The sequence below is a fragment of the Castor canadensis genome, chromosome 5, assembly GCF_047511655.1.
Source record: "Castor canadensis chromosome 5, mCasCan1.hap1v2, whole genome shotgun sequence".
In the NCBI taxonomy this organism is placed as follows: Eukaryota; Metazoa; Chordata; class Mammalia; order Rodentia; family Castoridae; genus Castor; species Castor canadensis.
This window is the reverse complement of record NC_133390.1, coordinates 28,431,931-28,451,737: the sequence shown is the minus strand read 5'-3', so window position 1 is coordinate 28,451,737 and position 19,807 is coordinate 28,431,931.

Here is a 19,807-nt window from a genome sequence, read left to right as displayed (position 1 = left end):
AAGCTTGGGAAGATGCAGACCACAAGGTGAGCTAAGCAGTACACAGGGTTGTCCCACAGACAGCCCTGGGCCAGATCAGCATAGCCCCCTGGACAGACTGACCCCCACCCAGGGAAAAAAGAGAAACTGAATAACAACAAAAAAGACACATACCAAAGAAGGCAGGGCACCCTGAGTGCTGAAGAGAGAGGAAGGGGAAATCCCTCATGGAATTGTAAATAAACAAGCCAGCGGGAGAAGACAGGAGCAGCAGCACACACCCTGCAACCAGGAGCAGGAAAGCTTGTAAAAGTGGCAGTAGGAGGAAAACTCCAAAGGAGAGGGGCGACAACCCACTTCCTACGTGAACTGTAAATAAACACACACGCCTGAGAAAGTGGGTGCAGTGTAACCTCCCCCAGTGTGCTTGGAAAGGGGAAAGCTTGTAGCAGTGGCGTCACGCCCAGTAGAACTCTGAGTGAGCAAAGCCTGTGGGGCCAGGTGAGTGTTAAGCTCACTCCTGAGATCTGCATAAATAAAGCCTCCAGCAACAGCAGGCTGATAGCAACAGGCAGGTGAGCCATAGCCACAGATAGCCATTCACAGAACTGTCTCCAGAACTTTATTTTTCTCTCTTTCTTTGATGAGACAATAACTGAACTACACCTGCATGCTGAAAAACTTACTGAAATTGTATTGCATTTGAACTTGGGACACTTTGTGGGGGTTTTTTTGCTTCATGCTGTTTTGTTTTGGTTTGGTTTATTTAGTTTTTTCCCCTTTGATGAGACAACGATAGAACTACTTCTGAGACACCATCTCCAGGATTGGAGGCTGAGGGACAAACACCAAAATTATTAAGACTGAAACTTTATTGCATTTGAACTTGGAGAGTTTTTTATATATTTATTTTTTTTTATTTTTCATTTTCAATCCTCTCTCTGTCTCTCTAATGACTGCCCAGCTTACTGTTGGTTAGCACACTATCTCTCCCTGTTTATATCTTTGAAACTTTTTTGTTTGTTTCTTTGTTTTGTTTTTTCTACTTGTTTATTTGTTTTTCCCATTTTCTTTAATTTTTTTGCTTTCTATCTCCTCTCACCCTTCCACTCTAAATATCACCATTGTTATTATTACAAGCTAGAAAATACTTAATTGCACACAGTACAGGGACAATAACAACACAAAGGGCAATGACGGGAAGAAAGAAAAAACAGGGAAACCAGTTTCCCCACAGCAAAAAATTAATACAGGAACCAGAGCAGAATGAAGAAAACAGATACTCAGATCCAGATTCCAACAAAATGAAGATAAACTATGCTAAAGAACCCAATGAAGCCCACAAGAACAATCTAAAAGAAGAAATACTACAAGTAATCAGTGAGAATTTTATAGAGATGATACTGGATATGGTCAACCAAAATGTACAGGAGACACTCAAGAAATTCCAAGACAACAAAAATAGAGAATTTGAAAAAACACAAGAAGAAATAAAAGAAACCATAGAAGCACTTTATAAACACCAAAGTGAAACAAAGAACATGATTAATAAAGAGATAAATGAACTCAGGACAAAAATAGACAACATTAAAGAGGAAGAAACTTAGCATATAGAAAACCTCAGAAAAAAGAACGAAACAGAATTGCAAAACAAAATGATAGGTCAATACAGCAGAGTAGATAAAGCAGAAGACAGAAGGTCAGAACTTGAAGATGAAATGGTAATTAAAGGAAACACCAAAGAACTATTAGTTAAACAACTCCAGTCCTGTGAAAAGAAAATGCAAGAACTCACCGATTCCATTAAAAAACCAAACCTGAGAATCATGGGCATTCAAGAAGGGGAAGAGGTGCAAGCAAAAGGAATGGCATAATAGGTTCAACAAAATAATAACAGAAAATTTCCCGAATCTAGAGAAATCTATTCCCATACAGATGCAAGAGACCTGCAGAACACCAAGCAGACAAGATCAAAATAGAACTACCCCACAGCATATCATCATTAAAACAACAAGTACAGAAACTAGGGAAAGAATATTGAAGGCTCTAAGAGAGAAAAAACAAATAACATACAAAGGTACACCCATCAAAATCACAGCCGACTTCTCAACAGAAACATTAAAAGCAAGAAGAGCATGGGGTGAGATTTTCCAGGCACTGAATGAAAATAACTTCAACCCCAGGATACTCTACCCAGCAAAACTGTCATTCAAAATAGATGGAGCAATAAAAGTCTTCCATGATAAGCAGAAACTAAAACAATCTGTGACCACAAAGCCACCACTACAAAAGATTCTTCAAGGGATTCTGCACACAGAAAGTGAAACCCAACATAATCATGAAAGGGCAGGCAGCACCAAACTACAGGAAAAGAAAAACCAAGAAAGTAGAAAGTAACCTCAACTTAGGTACACACACTCAAACCTTCAAACAACTAAGGCAACTAAATGACAGGAATCACCACATACCTTTCAGAACTAACACTTAATGGTAACGGACTTAACTCACCCATCAAAAGGCACTGCTTGACGAAATGGATTAAAAAGAAATATCCAACAATTTGTTGCTTACAGGAGGCCCATCTCACTGACAGAAATAAGCATAGGCTTAGGATGAAGGGCTGAAAGAAGATTTACCAAGACAATGGCCACTGAAAACAGGCAGGAGTAGCAATACTTATATCTGACAAGGTAGACTTCAAACCTACATTGATCAAATGAGATAAGAAGGACATTCCATACTAATAAAAGGGGGAATAGACCACAAGGAAATAACAATTATCAATTTATATGCACCCCAATGTCAATGCACCCAATTTCATCAAACATATCCTGAAAGACCTAAAAGCATATATTAACTCCAACACAGTGGTTGTGGGAGACTTTAATACCCCATTATCATCAATAGATAGGTCATCCAAACAAAAAATCAATAAAGAAATTCAAGATCTAATATATACAATAGATCAAATGGACCTACTAGATATCGACAGAACATTTCATCCAGCTTCTACACAATATACATTCTTCTCAGCAGCCCATGGAACCTTCTCCAAAATAGATCATATCCTAGGGCACAAAGCAAGTCTCAGCACATATAAGAAAATAGAAGTTATGCCGTGCATACTGTCTGATCACAATGCAGTAAAAGTAGAACTCAACAACAAAAGTAAAGACAAAAAACATGCAAACAGCTGGAAACTAAATAACTCATTACTTAATGAACAATGGATCATTGATGAAATAAAAGAGGAAATTAAAAAGTTCAATGAAAATGAAAACACAACCTACCGGAACCTATGGGACACGGCAAAGGCAGTCCTGAGAGGAAAGTTTATAGCCATGAGTGCATATATTAAAAAGACTGAACGATCCCAAATCAATGTCCTAATGATACATCTCAAACTCCTAAAAAAACAAGAACAAGCAAATCCCAAAACAAATAGAAGGAGAGAAATAATAAAAATAACAGCTGAAATCAATGAAATAGAAACCAAAGAAACCATACAAAGAATTAATGAAACAAAAAGTTGGTTCTTTGAAAAAATAAACAAGATCAACACACCCCTGACAAACTTGACTAAAATAAAGAGAGAAAAAACTCAAATTAGTAGAATCAGGAATTCAAAGGGAAGATAACAACAAACACCATGGAAGTCCAGGAAATCATCAGAGACTACTTCAAGAACCTATATTCAAATAAATTCAAAAAACTTAAAGAAATGGACAGATTTCTAGATACATATATCATCCAAAACTGAACCAAGAGGATTTTAATCACCTGAATAGATCTGTAACACAAAATGAAATTGAAGCAGCAATCAAGAGTCTCCCCAAAAAGAAAAGTCCAGGACCTGATGGATTCTCTGCTGAATTCTATCAGACCTTTAAAGAAGAACTGATACCAACCCTCCTTAAACTGTTCCATGAAATTGAAAGTGAAGGAAAACTGCCTAACACATTTTATGAAGCCAGTATTACACTTATCCAAAACCAGGCAAAGATACCTCAAAAGGAGAACTATATGACAATCTTCTTAGTGAACATTGATGCAAAAATACTCAATAAAATAATGGCAAACCGAATTCAACAACACATCAAAAAATCATTCACCACAACAAAGTAAGCTTCATCCCAGGAATGCAGGGGTGGTTCAACATACGAAAATCATAAACATAATAAGCCACATAAACAGAAGCAAAGACAAAAACCAATTGATCATCTCAATAGATGCAGAAAAAGCCTTTGATAAGATCCAACACCATTTCATGATAAAAGCTCTAAGAAAACTAGGAATAGAAGGAAAGTACCTCAACATTATAAAAGCTATATATGGCAAACCTACAGCCAGCATTATACTTAATGGAGAAAAATGAAACCAGTCCCTCTAAATTCAAGAACTAGACAAGGATGCCCACTATCTCCACTCCTATTCAACATAGTGCTGGAATTCCTAGCCAGAGCAATGAGGGAAGAAGAAGGAATAAAAGGAATACAAATAGGTAAAGAAACTGTCAAAATATCCCTATTTGCAGATGACATGATCCTATACCTTAAAGACGCAAAAAACTCTACTCAAAAGCTCCTAGACATCATCAATAGCTACAGCAAGGTAGCAGGATATAAAATCAACATAGAAAAATCATTAGCATTTCTATATACTAATAATGAACAAACTGAGAAAGAATATATGAAAACAATTCCATTTACAATAGCCTCAAAAAAAAGCCAAATACCTGGATGTAAACCTAACAAAAGATGTGAACAACCTCTATAAGGAAAACTATAAACTTCTGAAGAAAGAGATTGAGGAAGACTATAGAAAGTGGAGAGATCTCCCATGCTCATGGATTGGTAGAATCAACATAGTAAAAATGTCTATACTCCCAAAAGTAATCTACATGTTTAATGCAATTCCCATCAAAATTCCAATGACATTCATTAAAGAGATTGAAAAATCTACCATTAAATTTATATGGAAACACAAGAGGCTACAAATAGTCAAGTCAGTCAAAAGAACAATGCTGGAGGTATCACGATACCTGACTTCAAACTATATTACAAAGCAATAACAATAAAAACAGCATGGTACTGGCACAAAAACAGACATGAAAACCAGTGGAACAGAATAGAGGACCCAGATATGAAGCCACAAAACTATAACCAACTTGTCTTTGACAAAGGAGCTAAAAATATGCGATGGAGAAATAGCAGCCTCTTCAACAAAAACTGTTGGGAAAACTGGTCAGCAGTCTGCAAAAAACTGAAACTAGATCTATGTATATCACCCTATACCAATATTAACTCAAAATGGATCAAGGTTCTTAATATCAGACCACAAACTCTAAAGTTGATACAGGAAAGAGTAGGAAATATTCTGGAGTTAGTATATATAGGTAACAACTTTCTCAACGAAACCCCAGCAGCACAGCAACTAAGAGATAGCTTAGATAAATGGAACCTCATAAAACTAAAAAGCTTCTCTTCATCAAAAGAAATGGTCTCTAAACTGAAGAGAACACCCAAAGAGTGGGAGAAAATATTTGCCAGCTACACATCAGACAAAGGACAGATAACCAGAATATATAGGGAACTTAAAAAACTAAATTCTCCCAAAACTAATGAACCAACAAAGAGATGGGCAAATGAACTAAACAGAACTTTGTCAAAAGAAGAAATTCAAATGGCCAAAAAATACATGAAAAAATGCTCACCATCTCTAGCAATAAAGGAAATGCAAATTAAAATCACACTAAGATTCCACCTCACCCCTGTTAAAATAGCCATCATTAGCAACACCACTAACAACAGGTATTGGCAAGGATGCGGGGAAAAAGGAACTCTCTTTCACTGCTGGTGGAAATGTAAACTAGTACAACCACTCTGGAAAAAAATTTGGAGGCTACTTAAAAAGCTAGACATTGATCTACCGTTTGATCCAGCAATACCACTCTTGGGGATATACCCAAAAGACTGTGACACAGGTTACTCCAGAGGCACCTGCACACCCATGTTTATTGCAGCACTATTCACAATAGCCAAGTTATGGAAACAGCCAAGATGCCCCACCACTGACGAATGGATTAAGAAAATGTGGTATCTATACACAATGGAATTTTATGCAGCCATGAAGAAGAATGAAATGTTATCATTTGCTGGTAAATGGATGGAATTGGAGAACATCATTCTGAGTGAGGTTAGCCTGGCCCAAAAGACCAAAAATCGTATGTTCTCCCTCATATGCGGACATTAGATCAAGGACAAACACAACAAGGGGATTGGACTTTGATCACATGATAAAAGCGAGAGCACACAAGGGAGGGGTGAGGATAGGTAAGACACCTAAAAAATTAGCTATCATTTGTTGCCCTTAACGCAGAGAAACTAAAAGCAGATACCTTAAAAGCAACTGAGGCTAATAGGAAAATGGGACCAGGAACTACAGAAAAGGTTAGATTAAAAAGAATTAACCTAGAAGGTAACACACACGCACAGGAAATTAATGTGAGTCAACTCCCTGTATAGCTATCCTTATCTCAACCAGCAAAAACACTCCTTCCTATTATTGCTTATACTCTCTCTTTAACAAAATTAGAGATAAGGGCTAAATAGTTTCTGCTGGGTATTGAGGGGGTGGGGGGGTGAGGGAGGGGGTGGATTGGGTGGTAATGACATGGAGGAGAAATGACCCAAGTCTTGTATGCACATATGAATAATAAAACAATTAAAAAAGATGAAAAGACAAAAAAAAAATCTTTCCTTCTTTTAAGGTGGTTATATCAGACATTTTATCACATGATAGAAAGCTAACACACAGGCCTCTCTCTTTGGCTTGCAAATGGCCTTCTTCTCACTGTGACTCTTTACATTGCCTTCCCTCTATGTCTGTGCCCAAATTTCCCCTTCCTGTAAGTACATCTGTCATATTCGATTGGGGCCCTCTCTCATGACTTCTCTTTAATTTGAATGCCTCTGTAAAGACTGTACCTCCAAGTCAGAGCATATTGTAAGGCACCAGTGATTAAGACTTCAACAAATAGATTGTTGGGAAGACACCATTTAAACTCTAATAAGCACTAACTAAAACAAGAGCATAAATGTTAATTACTGTGGTTTGCTCATTTATTATTCTCAATAATCATTTTTATTCATTTTTCCCTTATTACTGAATTTTAACATTTAAAAGGCATCTTATGTTTTCTCTTCCTTCTTCTAAACCTGTCTCTTATAACCTAGGTTTGCCCACAAATTACTTAAGATATTAAGTTTCTATAGCAGGACATAGTATCTCATAATGACAGAGAAAGTGCACTCTGGAGCCAGATTACATGAGTTCACACTGTTACTGTAGTAGTCACAAGCAAATTATTTCATTGGTTTGCATCTCATTTTCCAAAACTGTGAGTTGAAATAAAGAGTACCTATCTCTTAGGGGTGTTATGAGGATTAGATGAATTGATACATGTTAAGTGTTTGACTTAGTACAAGGACCACCTTAGGGCTTGCTATAATATAGACAGAGCCTGAGCCCTCACTTTCATGAAGATCGCTCTTTCAGATGGTCATAAGCAGACCTCAGCTGCTGGCTGTCTTCTTTGAATAGAGAAGAGGAGCACAGGCTTACCTTGAGCCAAGTTGCTTGGGTTTAGATCTGCCACTTATTTCCTGGAACCTCAAACAACTTACTTCAATTTCCTCACTTGTGAAATGAAGACAAGAGTGGTACCTACCATAGAATTTTGTTGTCATAATTAAATGAGTTAATTTATGTAAAGCACACAGTACATACTGAGTGTGTACCTAATGTTATTGCCGTCATTACTATGAGATGAATTGGCCAGGTGGCAATCCCTGACACTGACCATCATGCCCAATGGCATAGCACTGACCCTGATGAAGCCCACAGCCAAACCACTGCTGTGCCATCCAGTCCTCTGAATTTTCAACTTTTTACTTTTTTAAATCAATGCAAAACTCTAATTTGGTAACTTTATAAACAGCATTTAGTTTTGTTTTTCATCTTCTTTCAAGTGTAAGCTTTTAAATGTTAAAAAAGCAATGCTTAAGATACATTGATCTTGAGTTGGCTATTTTAATTATAAGTCAAAAGACAGATCTAATCTCCATATAAAATATCTGTAACTACATGCATGCAATTAAAGATGACCAAACAACTATTATGAAGGAGCATTTACCTTATTCATCAGAGGAAAAAAAATGATTTGCAAAAATATTTTATATTTATATGGTACATATAATCACTTGAAACTTGTTAGTCTCCCTTTGAAAAGGGGGATGTAGTTCTCTTATAATTAAAAAACTGATCTTTGTCAGGTAGGTAAATCAACAGAATTTATAAATATTTTATAAAAATTTAAAGTTTAAAATCAGAGCAAGAAAAATGTAATATTGCATTGCCTTCATTAGAGAGCAAGCAAGAAATTAAGTCCTATCTTTGGTAAAAGAGATTTTTTGGAATTTTATCTTCACTGTTGTGGCTTGGATGTGTTTTGAATGCTCACTGAGGGTTCATGTATTAAAATGTGATCTTCATGGTTAGATACTGAGAAAACAGAAACTTAATCCAACTATGCTGTCCAGAAGTGGAACCTTTTGGAAGTGATTAGGACTAGACACAGTCATTAGTGTGGAATCCTCATGACTGAATCCAGGTAGATTTGTAAGAAAAGGGAGAGACCAGACAGTCACGTAGACACACACATTCATGTTCCCTCCCTGTCTCTTGCTGTGTGATGCTCTAATCTGCCTCAGGATACTGCTGGCAAAAAGGTTATCGCCAGATAGACCCCCTTGACCTCAAAGCACCAGAAGCATAAGCAAAAATAAATCTCTGTTTTTTATAAGATAGACTGCCTCAGGCATTTTACTAAAGTAATGAAAATGGGCTAACACATTTGTATAATTGGGGAAGTCCAATTCATCAAACTAACACATTTCCCACAATGATACTAATTGCTGTACAATGTCTATAACCTTTAAAGTACTGAATTTAATCCAGATAAAAATAACAGATGTTCTTTAGGAAAACAAGTCTTTATATTTCTTTGTTTCTTTTCTTTTCATATAGAGTCATTAGAGAAAACTATGTTGGAAGTTCACTGAGATCTAATCACAAGTTGTCTTCCATCTGTACTCTGTATTTTTCATTCTAACAAACAGTAAAATTAAATTAATTTTAGCTCAACAAAATATATTACATTGACTCAATATTATATTAGAAAACTTATTCTATATATATATTGGCAAAAGTTTTACTACTTGATAAGATAAAAATAAGCTTTTCAAACATATATTGAATTTTAGATCATCACTTACTCTAGGTTTACTTTTGGAAGATGACTACTTTGGGAGAATATCAGACTGCAGAAAATTGAATTCCTGGCTATAGCTTGAAACAAGTGGCATCTTTTATGTTAGTTTGTATCTGCATCATTTTCTGTAAGTAAATAAACAAATGAAGCCTGCATAAATCTTCAAAAATAATTGAGAAAATTGCATGCAGATACATATGTAAAGGATCTCTTAAGGGGGGGGGGTGACATCATGGCTTTCTACAATATTGTTAAACTTAAAAATATATTCATTTTTGTTTATGACTTTTATAAGTTCTGCTCACTCAAATTTTTGGCTTTTACTCCAGATGATTAGGTAGACAATTTTTCAATAGAAGACCATCTAAATTATAAATTGTCATCTGGATAGATACTAAGTAGATAAATCACAGCTACACAACTCCTACCACAATGCAATACATCTCCTCTTAGACCATTTTTCCTTTTCTACTTTCATGACTACGATAGTCACCTCTTATCCATGGGGAATATGTTCCAAAACTCCAGGAGATGCCTGAAACCTAGTACAGGCATACATCTAGGATAGTACAGAATCCTAGATACACCACATTTTTCCTACACATACATACCTATGATAAAGCTTACTTTATAATTAGGCACAGTATAATATTAAAAACAATAACTAATGATAAAATAATTATACCATACTATACTAAAATTTGTGTGAATATGGAGTTTTGCACTGTACTCATTCTTCTTGTGATGATGTGAGATGATACATTGTTTAGATAGTGAGATGAGTAGTGTAAGTCTTGTGATATGATATTAGGTTACTACATAAGGGATATTAGGTTACTACATAAGGGTTATTTTAACACAACTACTGCCATAGCACAACATTTAACAATGATGGCTATGACATGATGCACAAGCGGGGAGTATACTTAGTGCTGATACATTGGACAAAGGAATGATTCATGTCCTGGCAGTGTGGAAAAGGAAGATGTGAGATTTTATCATGCTACTAAGAATAGTGTACAATTTAAAAGTTTCAAATTGTTTATTTCCAGAATTTTTCATTTAATATTTTCAAATCACCATTGACCAAAATTGCAAAAAAACAAAATTGCAATAAGAGGAGACTATTGTACTGACTTACTACAATCAGAAAATTTGAACATCAACTCTTTAATGATTGACCTAAATAGCCCAATCACTAATTTTTTTAATGATGTTAATTTTTTACTGTATAATATGTAGAACAAAATACATAGTAGATCTACAACTGGAGGATGACCTACACTGTGTCAGTATTATTTGTATTAGTTCCTGCTGTCTAACTTATTGGAGTAGATTCCCCATCCTACCAATAAAGTAGTTGGATTCATTTTAATCATCAAAATTATTGGTACAAACTGTGCAAATTGTTTGCCCTAATTTTGTTACTATATAACCAGTATTGTAGGAGATACTTTAATGTAATTTTTTGCCTCATGATCAATTTATTTTTAAAAGATTAATCAATGGTAGTTGTCCTTTAAAGCCAAATCACCATGCTGGTGATATATCTCTGGGTTGATTCAGATTTGATCCTGCTTTAAAATGACCTGTACAGATTCTTTCCTGCCTTGTTATATGAAAATAACTCACTATCACATACACTTCATCTGACCACCAAGACTATGTTATTATGAGGGAGTTCATGTCTTTCTCAGTCAATTGGACAAAGTCCAAATTTGAATAAATGTTATTCATGCTGCTGTGTGATTTTATAAGAAAATTTAGTTTTAGCACAAGGGCTAATCCAAGTATAACAAGAGTTAACCTTAGCTATGACTACTCTTCCTGGATAGTATGCTTAGAATATCAAAAATAGGCTAGGAATAATTCATTCATCATTTCAGAACATACAGGGGCAGAATTTGGCTCTTGTGATTAGACTGAAGATGAAATTTTCACTAAACCATGAACTCAACTTGGCAATGAAAATGAGATTTTCTCAAAATGAATCATCATGAAAGCCACTGGTCCACTCGTTCCACATCAGTATAAATCCTTGCTGAGTCTAGAGATTTATGTTTTCAGTTTGGCCTTTCCTTCAATTACTAGAGAGCTTTAATTTCTTTTCATTGGGATTTTCTCATTTTCTTTTCCTACTTTCAATGCTCTGCATATATTACACACCTGTATTTGTCTTTGATAATGGAAGAAAAGACTCATCACTTTTAATGCTCACTCGACATATCTTCATTATCTTGGGAATATCTTCACCAAAATATATTAAAATGTCACCAGAGAAAAATGGATGCATATAGAATGTATGAATATTGCTGGGCTAGAGCTGTATCTCTATCTCATTAGTCAGCATGCAGCCTCCTGGCTGGATGCCAACATTTCAAGTGCAGCCAAAAAAACAACAAATAGATTTAATACATTCAAATGAAAAGGAAGGGTCCTTTTTCTGATTCTATTAGCAACCAACAAGCTATTTGTCAATTTATTTCTTTTCCTTACTCATTTTTTTTTTGCATCAGAATCAAGCAAATTCCATTTATTCCTTCACTTCGCAAACATTTATTGTGCACCCTCTATATGCTGGGAACTATTGCAGACACTGAGATAAAAGAAGAAACAAAACTGGTAAATTCTCTGTTCTCATAAAAATTTTTATTCTAGTGGAAGGCTAGAGATAAACAAATATTCAGTATGTCAAATGAGTGGTAAGAGTGAAAGAGAAAAAAACAACAAATCAGGTGAGAGCTACAAACAAGGGCAGACTGTTCCAGGATAGGGAAAATGTTGTGCTATCTAGGTGATATTTGAATAGAAAATTGAAAGAACACGATGAAGCAGGTCAATCTAGGAAAAGTGTTCTTAACAGAAAACTGAATGTAAAAGAAAACCCTTCATTAACAAGAATGAATCCAGACTGGCTTGAGAGTAGAAGTCTAATCTCAAGTAAAGAACAAGTAGGAATTATAAACGCATATAAATATTTTATACAATTTCATTTTCTTAGAAACTCTGCAAACATCCTTTGAAGATATTGTTCACGTAATCTTTACTCATACTTTGTAAACCTTCCCAAATTCTCATTATATGGTTGGTAGCTCCAAACTTCAATACTTCAAGGTTGTTTTACATTTTTTAATGAATAGATGGTAAACGTGAGGTTTTGTTTTGCTTTGTAATTGTTTGGTTACTTGCTAAGAAAATGTTCTGCAAGTGCTAATACAGTGGGAGCATAGTAGTATGATCAGATGTCCTCCTTCTTATTTTAGTACTTAGATTTCAAGTGACACATATATTTTAAGTATAGACTGCTACTTTGCATAGCAGTGTGAATGTTTTCCATAACAAGATGCTGTGATCTTTGAAAGTGAATGCAAATTCCTACCCTCACAGGGAGACTGCAAAGGCAATCTGATAAATGCACTTAGATGTTTGAACATAAACAGGGAAGGCAAGAGGAAAGTTACCAAATGGAGTGTAATACCAAGTGAATGGAATACGAACTATTTTGTTCTTTGAGAAGAACAACTTGCTTCTGTTTCTTTAGGTCTCAACTCATTAAATCATTCAGTTTATGTTTGGCATTTAGAAAATGAATATTATATTCCTTTCCTCTTTGCCTATAAAACCAGCAGGAAGGTGAGAGGAGAAAAAGCAAAATATTCCAGAGATTCACAGATACTGAATTCAAACACAGAGCATATGGATGACAGGTCACACTTTCATCATTGGATTTCAGCTGACATTTAACCTAAGAAAATTTTAAGTTCAAGGGTGATTTTTCTCTAAAAATAGCTTATTTGTGGTGAGAACAGATGAATTTATACCTTATACAAATAATTTAGGATGCTGATTCCCCAAGGTTTTTCCTAATAATAAGAAACAATGATCAAGAGCAATTGGAAAATTTCCACCCTGAATAATGTAAACAGCTAGAAGTTTTATTTTTGTATTTTTCCTTTATTCTCAACTCGTCTTATCAATATATACATGTGTTAAAATAAGGAAGCAGAAAATAATCATTTTCCATGTTTGAAATGAGGACTTAGATAAGATTTCAAAGAGCTGAGTAGATTATTGAAACAACTGAATGGATAATTTATGTCAAAAATTCACAGATAGTTATTTGAGGTAAAAATTGTGTTGTTGGATTTTATGCCTATCTATTTCAGATAATCACCTTAATTCTTTCTTTATTCCTCATGGAGAGACACAGGCTTGGTAATTTGTGGAACATATATTATCCATATTCTGCCTTCAGTACCATCATCTGTTTAATCAACATTTATGCTTGGTTGGCTTTTCTTAATTAAAAAAGGAAGATTAACTTAGTCATTAATTTATGGTCTAAAAGTGTAAGCTCCCACCTTGCCAAACAAATATCTAGTGCTGGCAAATGACTGTGTGATTCCACTTGACTGATTTTTAGTGACAACATGGGATAGTGACCTTAAAAGAGGTAACATGGTACTAATGTAGTGTGAAGATATATCAGATAATATTCTAAGAAGAAGTAAGATATGCTATTGAATCTCCTCTATGATTAAACTATACTAAAGTAAGAAGAGTAACTAATGGAAACAAGGGGAAAACATTAGTGAGTTCCTCATTGCCATTATGAGAAGCTGGGTTCAAGGAAGTTGAGTTCAACTGAAATTTACTGAATGTCTACTATGCACCAAGCAGTGTGCCAAGCTATTTCATCATCTTTATCTCATTGTAACCCATCAATCCTGTAAACAGGCTATTATTATCCTCATTTAACACAAGGAAAAAGCAAGTTGCAAGGAAGAGACTCAAAATCACATAGCTTTGGGAGAAATTAAAATGTAAGCTAGGGTTTCTGATTTCTTTCATGTATTTCCCACATAATGGTTTAAAAAATAAATAAATATAACTAAAAAACCTAGTAGTAAACTTCTCCATGGTTGAAACAATGTAATATGTGCTGTATTGAATAATACACCAGGCATCCATGTCATCAGTTGTGAGACTTTCAGGAATTATTTTTTATATTATATAGAAGGGCAAACTTGGAAGTTAAGGTAGATAAGAGTCTTAATGGAGTTGTGTGGTGTGATCCAGAATATACAACTGTGAAGTCTTTTTCTGAACTCTGTTATCTGCCTGAAAGCAGAAACACTCAAAAGAATTCAACTATGAATTGTGGGGTTTTGTGGCCCTGAAGAAAGTGAAAAAGTCCACGATCATCAACATAAACAAACTATCACAAACTCTCTTATCTCCCATTTGTTCCCAAAAGAATCTTTTTGTCTTTTCTAAAGAAATTCATATGTTCTTACCATAGAAACCTCTCCTTCCTGCTCCTTTTCCCTAGTTAGGGACATATGCCCCTAACGGTATCTATTTACTGTGCTACTTCTTTTGTGTGTTCCCACAAGAATATGAAATAAACTTTGTGTGTTTTATTTTTCTTAATAATTTGCCTTTTCTAAGTCTCATCTCAGACCCAGGCCGTGAACATAACTATGAAAAAGATGTATTGTTCCTCTCAATCAGGTTGGCAATAAGGATGTGATAGGCAACTCCATCCCTCTGGAGGCTGTAGCTGATATCCCAGGACCTCTGACCAAGACAGCATCCCCGTGAGACTCCTGGATCCCTGCTGGCTACCTAGTTGAGAGGAGGCAGTAAGAGACTCTCCTTATCTGTTCTTTCCAAGACTTAGGTTAACAGTAGAAAAGAATTATGGGAAACAGTTCTTTGAGTATTGTGACTCTTGGTTTCAGTACACTTTTTATAGATCCTTTTTCTCTCAGGAATAACCAGTGAGTCCTGTTGGTTTTATTTGTTTTTTGAAAGCCTGGCTTGGATTTAGTGGGAATGTTACCTCTCAGGTGTTCTGCCAGGCAACAGAGTGTAGATTGTATGGACTATACTTAGAGGGACTGAACTCACTAGATTGCAGGCTCCAAGAATTTGTAATCAGCAGAACAAAAATCTGGGTAGTCTGGGCATCCTATTTATAGCTGGCATCTTACCAACCATTGCCAAATTTTAGAAGGGTTCATCTAAGACTACATTTTAGCTATTTATAGAGTAAATATGGATCTCAGGGGCTATATCCTCTTCAACCTTCCAGGGATGCCTCTTTTGTCCATTGCTAACTAATGAGAAGGGTTATACTTTTGAGTCACATTTGAAACAGATATACATTTGGAGATGCTAAATCATCAATGGTCAGTTGACACATCATTTGATTTGGAAAAGCTTTTATATTTAATAAGATTTTTAGATAGGATTCACCTTAAACAAATGTGTTTTTGTACTTATAGAAGGAAAAGACTGAAAAAAGGAAAAAAAGTATATGATAGGCTTAAAAGAGTCCCTTGACAAAATTAAATAGGAAGAATCAAATTTACAACAAAACTTAAAATTCACAGCAACCATAAACCCTCTCACCCATAGTTATTTTGCAATCATACAACAAGCCAGATGGCCCCTGAAAATAGTCCTCCTCACCAACACAACAAGTGGCCAGACCCTCTTCTAGGCAATCCTATAACTAATCAGAAATTGACCCATTTGTAAGCAGACATTCCAGGCCCGATAGATGCTATTTTAGAAGAGCTCCCTCTACGGCTAATTAGGCTAAAATGGAACTACGTATTCATAAGGAGGGACTATACTCAAAGTCTTTGTCAAATTACCGATACAGTCGTTCTGAGGCACATAATTCTCAATCTAGAAGCCCTAGAATACAGGGGGTTTTTTGTTCATTTCCACGATAGTAACTTCTGATGAAAAGGAACAATTTTTTTTTTAAATATGGTGAGATAGGAAGGTGAATGCTATCACTAAGGCTACCACTCCGATGTTTTAAAAATAGTTTGCAAAAAGCAAAGAATTTAAAATTAATAATCTTTGCCTTAAATATCAATATCAAATATCTTTACAAAAACAGAACTATGACTCTCAAAATAACTTAAAGTCCACCCATCTTTCTTGTCAACCACAAAGTCTTCCTTGTTTATCTAAAATCATTTGCAGATACTATAAAAAAAAACCCCAGGACAGTAGAGGAAGGACAATCTTACACTTCAGAGAAAGAAAAACTTGGATAGTAATTGTTCCAGGTCTCAGGTCTCCTCATTAAGGCTGCTCTGCAGCCTCCTCTCAAGTTGTCTCAACATTTGCCTATGAAAACTGCAGAATCCCAACACAAGTAATTCATTCTTTCCTCCACCCAAATGCCTGTCTTAAAAAAATGCAAAGAAATTAAGTATTCCTAAAGCTGTCAGAAATTTAGAAACTAATCTATGTATTTTTCAAGTTCACATTGTTTGCAAAAATTTTGAGTAAATAAGATTAATTTTGTATTACTAGTTTAATAAAAACAGGAACTGTACAGTTTTCAACAATAAATATAAGGCAGACATACAGTTTTGTATTCTGAGATTACTAATCAAGTAAACATGTTAAATCTATTAGATGTTTAGAATTATAAAACTTACAGATTTGATTTTAGTTAAATCAAGTCATTTTGACAGACTTTGTTTCAATAATAATTATATTTTATAATGTATGTGCTAAGAATCATTTTCCACAATCCTTTCTGGTAACTTGAAACCTTAGTTATACTAAGTTAAATGAAAGGTATTGATTAAATATCTACCTCATTTTTGAGTGAGATAAAATTTTAAAACATTAGTTACTAAATGTGTGTTTATCTACTATGGGCTTCTTATTTTTACAGAGAAACTATCAATACATGGGCCTATTGATAAACGTGTTCCTTTTGCCACATTAAGAAATTATATTCGAAAGAAGGATGTGTCTCCAGAAATTGTGAAATGGTATATTTATAAATTTTCTAATCTATAACAGAATGCTGCTTTATGATGCATACTTTACAATTATGTACTTCATCAATTTCCCTAGAAATTAAGCTTAATATGGGTTAAAAATTCTAATCTATTCTAATCAATTAATGTAAATGAAACTTCTAGGAATAAGAACAAGGAAAACCTCCATCTGTAAACTATTAAGGAATATCAGATGTGTTTTTGTTCAAAGAAAAAAGGAGACTAGTCATGTTGTAAAGTAATTGTTTAGAGAGTGTTTGAAGTTTGCTCTAGAATGAAAAAAAAGGAAAGTGAAAGACAAAACCTGAATGGATAACAAAGGTTGGAAAGTATTCATTTAAAAGAAAAGACACAGAGAGAGAAACAGAGACAGACAGACAGATGACTAAAATTGTATTAATTTAGTACTATTTAAGCTTTAAAATTAACTTAATAGCAATAATATACAGATGTGAAACCAGAGTTCGGATTTCTTTCTCTGTTAAAAAGACAATGTCTTCTTATTGTTATATTTTTCATAAGAAGTTTGAGAAGTTTTCCTTTGCCATTTAAGAATTCACCTTCGAAACAATGATTTTATGCCTTATCATAGTAATTTCCTGTGATTTATTTTGTCTTTATCATATCCTCAATCATCTAGGAGAACTGAGCCTTCTCAGTGTTTGAAGAGCTTAATCTTTTTTATTTTTATGACAATGTTATATCTGTTTACTTTACAACGTTTATTGTCATTTTGATTGAATTAAGAAGTATTTTTTACAGTGATCTGTCATCCTATTTAATCAGGTGTTCAAACCTTTTGACATTTTTGACAACTTTTGAAAATCAAATTATAAATGAAATCTTCTTGACCTCAAACAGACTTTGAGATTTCTGATAGGGCCCCTGGAAAATCTCAAAGGATTTCTTCTCTCATCTTGTAAAAAGAGAGATGTTAAACTAATTACGCTTATTTGATGTGCTAAATTGCATGGGAAGTCTTGTCAAATGAGAAGAGATACTTAAGCCTCCTTAAGATATTTTTATGGATCTACACTAATATAATACTTCATATGTTATATGAGGTTCATAGAAATTTGACAATGTCCCTGTTTTCTATGATATGTACTAGCATAATGTTATGAATTACAATTCTAGCTGTAATCTTCAAATGTTATATATATATATATATATATATATATATATACATATATATATCTCTCATAGGAACAACCAAATTTCCTTGTTAATTGCATTGTAACAAACTTTCATCAGATCCTTCACCATAGCCATGTTAAGCCTTTTGTCATTTACCACTAGTTATTATTTCACTCTTATGATTTCCTAAAAGCTCAGCAATCAGGTACAGGCCACAGTGCTTTGTCTTCCACAAGAGGGACTCTTAGAGAAAGGACTATGACAGGTACTCTCAGGTACAAGCTTCTGATGACATTACTTAATAACTTTAAGATCATATCTCTGAACTGAATAAAGATTTTCAGCATTAATGGAGATAGTAGGTTCATTACACCAGAAACCCAAGATCAAGCAGAACAAGAATTAATTGCATGAAAATGAATGAACTGATCAAGAATGATTTCTTTTATGACTCTTGTTTAGAGTATTGCTGGTTCTTTGCTATTTTATTTTCTGAATTTAAGGAACTCTTTTCCCTTAAAATATCTAGAAATCACAATTTAGTAAATTAAACTTCTGTAAACAAAATGAAGCATTTATCTTTTTCTCCTTATTTGATCCCCCCAGAATTTGGAAACTCTTACTAAGTATTATTATGGCAATGTAGCTATATTTGCATAGGTTCAATAAGAACCTACTCTCTAGGTAACAGGATGTCTTTGATCATTTCATGCTGCTGTAATAGAGTACTGGAGACTGGATAATTAAAAAGATCACAAATATATTTCCTCACAGTTCTAGATAATGGGAAGTCTAAGATTGAAGTGTCAGCATCTGGCTAGGGCCTTTTCTTTTCTTTTCTTTTTGCTGCATTATTCACGGCAGAAGAGCAGAGATGGTGAGAGATAAAGCAAGAGGGGGAAACCCACCCTAGGGACAACATTAATCCATTTACAAGGGTAATGCCTCTACGATTCAAACATCTCCCATTAATTCCTACCTCTCAAAACCATCATATTGCAGATGAAGTTTTTAACATACTAACTTCAGTGGATTCGTTCAAACCATAGAACAAGATAGCATTAGAAACACTGGTTAGATTATCAAAGTTTTGACTGGAATGGCATATGTGAGAATGATGTGCATAGAATCATATATGATCAGATAGTTTTAAGGAGCTAAGTTTAAACTTATGGAGCCAAAGCTTACAAAGTCATTTGGGTTTTTATGTCTCAGTTATAAGTTTCTCAGCTGTGATAGTCAGCTTTAGATTACTGTGACAAAATATCCAAGATAATCAACTTATTAAAAGGGAAAGTTTATTTTGACTCATTGTTTCAGAGGTTTCAGTCCATGATGGCTGGGTCCTGTTGCTTTGGGGCCTATAGTAAAGCAGTTTATCATTGCAGGAGTGTATAACAAAGCAAGGCTGCTCACAGCATGGGAGCCAAGAAATAAAAGAAAGGTCTAAGGTGCCAATATCCCCTTTAAGGACACACTTTCATGACCTGACTTCCTTCAACTAGACACTACCTCTTAAAGGTTCTACTGCCTCCCAATA